This window comes from Micromys minutus (assembly GCF_963924665.1).
Source record: "Micromys minutus genome assembly, chromosome: 29".
In the NCBI taxonomy this organism is placed as follows: domain Eukaryota; kingdom Metazoa; phylum Chordata; class Mammalia; order Rodentia; family Muridae; genus Micromys; species Micromys minutus.
This window is the reverse complement of record NC_137964.1, coordinates 28,768,129-28,776,655: the sequence shown is the minus strand read 5'-3', so window position 1 is coordinate 28,776,655 and position 8,527 is coordinate 28,768,129.

Genomic DNA, 8,527 nt, shown 5'->3' with positions numbered 1-8,527 from the left:
TCTCTCTCTCTCTCCCTTCCTTCCTCCCTCTCCCCCTCCCTCTTTCTCCTGATCCATACTTTAAACTCTCTGCTGTCCCACAGACTGGGTAAATAAATGCACTCTTACGGTTTGTCTTCTGACAAGCCCCAAGCCCAAAGATTTTTTTCAATCTAAGGCCTAGAAATTTCCTGCCCCTGAAATTCTGCACCCCCTGCCTCAGTGTCCTGCTTTGTAACCAACAATGACAATTCCTGTAGTGGATGCTGTAGTGTGCTGCCCAGCACCCTCCCTCAACAGAAGGACCAATTCTTGTAACTCCAGCCTCCACCTGACTCTCCCAGTGAGGGCCTTCCCTTTCTAGGAATGGCTGTACCAAAACGATCCTGCAGGGAATCTCCGGCAGCCAGGGAGAGATGGCCAGGGATTGATTTTGCCAAGAGCAGTGTATCTTCTTTGTCCATCACAACGATCACCAACACCATCACCATTATCCATGTCACAGAAACCTCATCATTACCATCATGACTATTACTGTAATGGTACTGGCTGGTTTTGTGTCAACTTGACACAAGCTGGAGTGACCACAGAGAAAGGAGCCTCAGTTAAGGAAATGCCCCCTTGAGATCCATCGGTAAGGCATTTTCTCAATTAGTGATCAAGGGGGGAGGGCCATTGTGGGTGGAGCCATCCCTGGGCTGGTAGACCTGGGTTCTATAAGAAAGGACCTGAGCAAGCCACAGGAAGTAAGCCAGTAAGTAACATCCCTTCATGGCCTCTACATCAGCTCCTGCTTTCTGACCTGCTTGAGTTCCAGTCCTGACTTCCTCTGGTGATGAACAGCAATGTGGAAGTGTAAGCTGAATAAACCCTTTCCTCCCCAGATTGCTTCTTGGTCATGATGTTTGGGCAGGAGCAGAAACCCTGACTGAGATACTAATCATATCCACCACCACCTCCTCCTCCTCACCACGGGTAAACTTTCTACCTCTAGCATCTCTTATTGATCTTGTATTGATCAGCTTTACCTTATTACCCAAATCCCCAAAACCACACTTAAAATAAGGAAAGGTTTGTTTAGGATACCAGTTTCAGAGTTCTTGGTGTATGGCCATGGGCCCTATTGCTTTGGATCTGTGGTGGCTTAGGGTTCATGACAAGAGTGTATGGTACAGAAGTCTTATTAAGCACAGTATTGAGAAGCAGAAAAGGAAGGGGCTGGGGTCACAGCGTTCCCGTCAAGGGCTGATCTCCTGCAGTCTCAACTGTGATGAGACTCTGGGTCATTTTCTGGGGGTAATGGGTTGCCTTCCCTTCTGTTTCAGACACAGGCTTTCCCCTTCTCCAAGGCCCTCTGCAGAGGACTTCAGATAGTGAATTTGGTCACTTGGTTATTTTGTTTTCTCTACCTGGTATTCCTCTGTGCTCTTTCAAGTAAACTCCTATTGATCACTCAAGACCTGATTAAAGTAGCTCCTTCCGTAAAGTCTTACCTATGCTCCAAGAGAACCAGTACATTTTTCTCTGCTATATCCTTGTCCGAAGGCTTTAACATCATTTGGATAGTCCTACTCTCTGACCCCTTGAAGTCTCTTCTGTCATATCAGGCAGAACCCACCCCATAATTTACTATGGTGTTGGCTTAGTTACTTTCTTATTGTCATGATCAATGCCTGACGAGAGTCAACTTAGTGGAGGAATCGTTGATTCAGCTTACGGTGTAAGAGCCTACAGTCCACTGGAGTGGGAAGGCTTGATGACCAGAGTTTGAGGCAGCTGATCACAGTCACAACTTAGAAAGCAGACAAAAAGTGAGGTCTGGCTGTCCAACACCAACGTCCATCTCTGCTGGCCCACTCCCTCCAGCAGGACTCCAACAGGACTCCAACAAATGGAGCTCAACCACACTGTGTAAGGTGGACCAATACATGCATGTCCTCAGCAAAAAATTTTCCATCACGCGTCCTTTCATGTGTTTGCTTTAGCAGAGCATCCTCTTTCCCATGTCTGCTTCAGCAAAACATTCCTTCATGAGTCGGCCTTAGCTTTTCACACCTGTGCCCACTTTAACGAAATGTTCTTTCAAGTGTTTGCCCCAGGAAAACGCTATCCAAAGACTTTCCAAGGCTTAAGTTTCTATTTCTCGACTGCCCCCAGCAGGGCACTGCTTGCTCAACTGTCAAACAAACAGGACTCTGACAAGGTGCCCTCCCCATGGGTCACCATCTTGGTCCAGGGTTTTGTTCCTGAATAGGAAGGCCTAGAATCCAGAAGAGTTAGCACAAAGGGACACCCGGCAATGCTTTGTCATCAAACCGGACAAGGGCTGGCTCTATGCAGAGACCTGGGTAGAGTCCTGGGCTGAAGAGACAGCAACCAGCAAAGTGGTGCTTCCCTGAGTTCAACCATATACAAATGACAACCATAGACTCAGAGCCCTTGTTTTAGGAGCATCAGGCTGAAGCAGGATCATGCGGGTCTTTAAAGCATACAGCCCCTCTCCCTTGAAAGCAATGGCATCCACTAGGAGACTCTCTGTGGGCTCTTGCTGGCCTTGGGCTCAGAGCAGCAGATTTCTCTGGCAAGGCTCTCAAGTGATCAAGACAGCACTCATAGGAGTGGGCTCTGGTTCCCATAGCAACCCCAACTCTGGGCAATACTGGGGCTGGCTGGGGTGGCTCTTAAATGAGCCCTCAATGAGGAAAGTAAAACAGAGCCCAAGCACCCTTCTGCCTCCTGTCTTTGTGTTCTAAGTAAAGAGGGACGCTAATCTCTACCCACACTTATGCAGCTATGGTACAGAGAGGTCATGTAACAACCGCAGTTAACAAACTACAGGAAACAAAGCAGAATCTTCTCTCTGTCTCTGTCTCTCTCTGTGTGTCTCTGTCTCTGTGTGTGTGTCTCTGTCTATCTCTGTGTGTCTCTGTATCTCTCTGTGTGTCTCTGTCTCTGTCTCTCTCTCTCTCTCGAGTGGGCAGAGAGTATAGGTCAGTTGGTAGACTGCTTGCCTACTATGGGAGAGTTCTGCGGTAACTCCCAGCATTGAATAAATCTGAGCGTGGTGGGGATGCCTGTGACCCCACCACTCTGGAGACAAAGACAGGAGAATTAGAAATTCAAAGTCATTTTCAACTGGATAATGAGACCATCCTGGGCTATATGAGACCAGAGAGAGAGACCGAGACAGAGAGAGATAGAGAGAAAGAGAGATAGAGAGACAGAGAGACAGAAAGACAGAGAAGGGGAGAGGGAAGAAAGGAGTGAGAAAGAACACATAAAGTCAAGAAAATAGTTTTCTGAATAAAAATATCAATAACTTTTTCTGTGCTGTTGGGAGATGTCACTGACAATTTGCCTTGGAGATAAATAATATCTCATTTCAGAGCAGTTGCAGCAGCAACAACAACAACACTAAGCCTTCCAGGTGCCACTGATTAATAGTAGAGTGAGGTAAAACAGTCATTGATCTCTGCTCCCTCTTCCTGTGGGTGGAGAATTTGGAAAGGGAACCATGGAAACAGCTTGCCTCTGCCCTACAGTATCTAGGGCCCCAGCTGGAAACTGTGACAGCTGAGGACATGCCAGTGGCCAGGGAAAGGATCATCTAGAAGAGTCTTCTCCTACATGCGAGGCAGTTGTTACAGACCATTGGCTGTGACCAAAGCTAGAATGTTAGCCAGCTTGGGCTGAGGCATCTCCAGATGGTCTCCCGGCACAGGCAACTTCCCACTTCCTCAAAGTATGGCAGCCAGGCTCCGAGAGCAAGCAAGGTGCTGGAACAGAGAGGACAGAAATCACGCTGATTTCGGGCACTGGCCTCGTTAGCCACAGGTCATCACTTCCGCCGCACTGTTGGTCACTACGGTCGCGGAAGTTTGCCCGAGTTCAGGATGTGGTGCGGAGCTGGGAAGATGGGGTTGTGTGTAGAGAGCTTGCTGTGTAAGAATGAGGACCTGAGTTCGGATCCCCAGAATCCAAGGGGTAAAACAGCGGGGCCTTGTGGCGTGTGTTGATGACGTCACTATCAGGAGAGTAGATCCCTGGAGCTCACTGGCCAGCGCCATGTTCTGGTCTCCCAGTAACCACGCAGAAGTTCTGAGTTCTTGGGAGGAGCAGAAGCAGGACACAGAGACGTCCCTGCCATCAGTTCTGGGCCTTCCATTATTCTACCACTTGACGGCTCTTGCTATCATTTGCCTCCAAACTGCCCTGTCTAGTGAGGTTACGTTGTCCTGAGATGTAACCTGACGCTGGGGACAGTGTCTGCTCAGTGCAGTGTAGGTCCCAAGTCCCCATGCTTTGGTTGTTCTAAGGGTCTAGCCTGGTTTTCTCTAACCCCCTGTGTTTCCCCTTCCCGTGAGCCACACCTCTGAGTGTATTTAAGAAAAGCTGGTTACCAGTGAGGTTTACACCCATCTTAACTGCTCAATAAAACCTCGGGAGACTTCCTCAAATACAGAGAAGTTAAGTCCTGACACTTTAACAGCTCGTTCGCGATACACAAACCAGATGGACCAGGGCCTTGAATCCGTTCCACCGCCATCGGGCAGCAATCGCCTTACAGGCTCCACGTGCTGGCCGGGTACAGAATCCGGCTCTTTGTTCTATCGACAGACACCCCAGAGCAGGAGCACAGGGTACCTATTTCCTGCCTTGCATCTGTTTATGAAAGCACCACCAAAGGAGAGGGGCTGTTGGTCTCTCATTCCGGAATTAGAACATGCTTTGAGCAGTTTGTAAGCTGAGTTAGATTTTTGAAAAAAGGAAGGCTCTTCCTAGAGGAGGCAACCACTGTGATGGTTGATAACAGGGCCCCTGGCTTTTCTGCCTGTGAGAATGGAAATTCTATTACTGTCTCAATGTTTATAAAGAATTTGACACAGGCTGGGGGATAACACAGTTGCTAAGACACTTTTACCTTGGAAGCATGAAGTTCAATCACCAGAGCCCACATTAGAAATAAATAGATGATAGGTAGATATATAGATTATAGATACATAGAATAGATGATAGGTAGATACATAGATAAATAGATAAATAGATAGATTATAAATAGGTAGAGATAGATAGATAGATGATAGATAGATGATAGATAGATAGATAGATAGATAGATGATAGATAGATGATAGATAGATGATAGATACATTGTAATCTCAGTTCTAGAGAGTTAGAGAGAGGCAAATCCCTGGAACTTCCTGGTTAGTGAGCCTAGTATATAGTATATTTGGTGAACTTCATGCCACTGAGAGGCAGAGAGAGAGAGAACTGGCCTCAAAAACCAAAATAGACAGCAGCTGGGCTTGGTTTCTGATTTCCACATGCAGACACACTCATGTGCCCCCGCACACATGAAAGCATACATATGCCAGTGCATGTACACTCATAAACAAAAATAGAATAAAAGAAAACTCTCAGTCAAATGGTAAGTTGCTGTTAAACTGAAGCAAATAATGCCAATTTTGAGCCTTTCTCTTTGCATCCAAGACTCATGTTGTTGTATGAAGTTGTGAAAAACAGAGGAAAAGAGAGCCTTCTTGACTGGGCTGTGGCACCTGCTCATTCTCTGACAGTCATCAAAGTCTCAAGAGCTCAGCAAGGCGGTAGTGAAAGCAGGGCATGGCCTCAGCAGAAATTCCATTCAAATGTGTAGCCTAGAACTTCCCTAAAGGCAATGTGGTAGGTACCAGGAACAGAACTGAAGAAACACATATGAAAAGGAGGATTGTTTCTTTCATGACAGGTATGAATAGGCTCTCGTCAGTTCAGTGTGTAGTTCTTCTCGGTGTCTTTTATGCTAATAGACCTTGTGCCTTGGCTAAGTAACCAAGGTGAGGGATCTATGAGGGTGCGTGTGAGGGGTGAGGGAGAGAGTGTGTGTCCAGTGGATTTGATCACAGGATATGACAGGTGATGGGTGAGAAGAAGGATGGAAGTATGGGCAAGTAATGGCTACATGAATATAAACATGGGGGATGGGTGGGTGGGTGGGTGAGTCGATGAATGGGTTGGATAGATGGATGGATGGATGGGTTGGGTGGATGAATGGATGGATGAGAGGGTAGGTGGGTGGGTGGATGGGTGGGTGGGTGGATAGGTGGGTGGATGATAGATGGATGGATGGATGGATGGATGGATGGGTGGGTGGATGGATGGATGGATGGATGGATGGATGGATGGGTGGGTGGATGGATGGATGGATGGATGGATGGATGGATGGATGGATGGATGGATGGGTTGGGTGGATGAATGGATGGATGAGAGGGTAGGTGGGTGGGTGGATGGATGGATGGGTGGATAGGTGGGTGGATGATAGATGGATGGATGGATGGATGAATGGGTGGGTGGATGGATGGATGGATGGATGGATGGATGGGTGGGTGGGTGGGTGGATGGATGGGTGGGTGGATGGATGGATGGATGGATGGGTGGGTAGGTGGGTGGGTGGATGGGTGGGTGGGTGGATAGGTGGGTGGATGATGGATGGATGGATGGATGGATGGATGGACGAAAGGAAGGATGGATGGATGGGTGGGTGGGTAGGTGGGTGGGTGGATGGATGGGTTGGGTGGATGAATGGATGGATGAGAGGGTAGGTGGGTGGGTGGATGGGTGGGTGGATGGGTGGGTGGGTGGATAGGTGGGTGGATGATGGATGGATGGATGGATGGATGGATGGACGGAAGGAAGGATGAATGGGTAGATGGATAGATGGAAGGATAAACACACTGATAGAATCAAAGCACATATGCATGCATGGAGGCACAGGCACCGGAGGTGTGTATACAAGGATGCAGAGATGGATTAATAGATGGCTCATTGCTGGATAGATGGATGAATATGTAAATGAATGGATGAAAGACTGACTGAGTAAGAGGATGGATATGCACACTGATGAATGAATATACAGAAGACAAACAATAGAGAGATAAATACAGTGATAATTGCTGGATTTACAATCACCATGGAAACAAATGACTCTGAGTGTGTCTAGGTAGGAGCTGTAGAGAGTAGTTAGGAATTACGCTTGTCTAGTGGAGCTTCCATTGTATGCTTTCTTCCAATGGCAACATGGACCTGTCTCCCAAGTTGGGAGTAATTTGACCCCCAGAAGCCTCGGTTTCCCCATCTGACAATACAAATGATGAGGATGACTTCTAAATGTGCTACCATAAGGAATAAACAGAGAATTTGGACGAGGTGGCCTGCACCTAGGATCCACCTGAAGATTCTAAGATCTAGAGGAAGGAGGAGGGCAAGTTTGTGCTACCTGGCTTGGGAAAGTAATACACTGGGTCACTATGGGCCTTGGAAAGTTAGAGCCACCCCTGGTCTAGTCCAGTTCTCTCTGCTTCATGTGTGCTGTGATGTACAAAGCCACCACCACATGGCTTCCATACCATCCTGGAAAACTGCTGAAATAGTGAGCTGAGATAGACTTTGTTTCTGGCAAGCAGTTTGTCTCAGCAAAGCAGGGGTAAGCAATACAGTCTTTACATCCCGTTTGCTCCTTCAGCAGTCCGGAACAGAGCGCCTCCGGGACTGAGCTGAATTAACCTCAGTTCACAGGCATTTTGCCTTTAGTTCTTTTTCTGTCATAACAGAAAGCTAATATGTCACCCACCCAAGCCATCTTTCAGTCACTCCAGAATCTAACTCCGTAGAACTTAAAATGCTAAGCTTATCTAGATTGTGTGTCTCGTGCATTTTTTAAAGTTTTTCTAGATTGCAACCAAATTGCTTGAGCTAATTTCTAGAACAACAACAACAAAGAAAAAATGTTTTAGGGATAAAGTCAGCTTGATCCCTGACAATGGTTGAATTGTGTCTCTCTGTATTCGGTTTACTAGCATTGAGTATTTTTACCAGTATTTTAATGACAGATGCTGGAAACATTGTAAATGTCCTTCAGAAGATAATGAAAATGTGGTACATATAGGCAACAAAATACTGTTAAGCATTCAAGGAAAAGAAATAGAAAGTATTGTATCCAATGAGGTAGGCCGGACCCAGAAGACACTGCCAATATTCTCTCTCTTCTGTAGTTCCCAGCTCCAAGCATTCAGATGTGAGTATACAGCCTGGAGTGACCACAGAAATCAGGAAGTTATAAGAGATGGTGGATGTGGGGTTAGAGGGGGAACTAGGGAGATACAGCTGGTATAAAGGGGGAAATGGAAAAAATGGGGAGTAGGGGGCTTTGACTAGGGAGAAAGATACACACAAAAGAAGAAAAGGAAAAGAAGGACACATAACATGTTTGATAAGGCCTCCAGTAATCATTATTTCATATTCTTGTAAAAGTATATATTATTATATTAATGTATTATATATACATTACACACACATCACGTGTGTGTGTGTGTGTGTGTGTGTGTGTGTGTATAAACTGAGTTATGGTATTTGGTTTGACAGTGCTCCCTGCAAGAGTCATGGACTATCTGACAAAATAAAACCCTGTATCAGTCTTGGGAAACCTCTGATAGTCCAAGGGACTCTCTAAAGTAATATAGGTTATTACTGTTGCCCTTGGTCCACCTCTCAGGA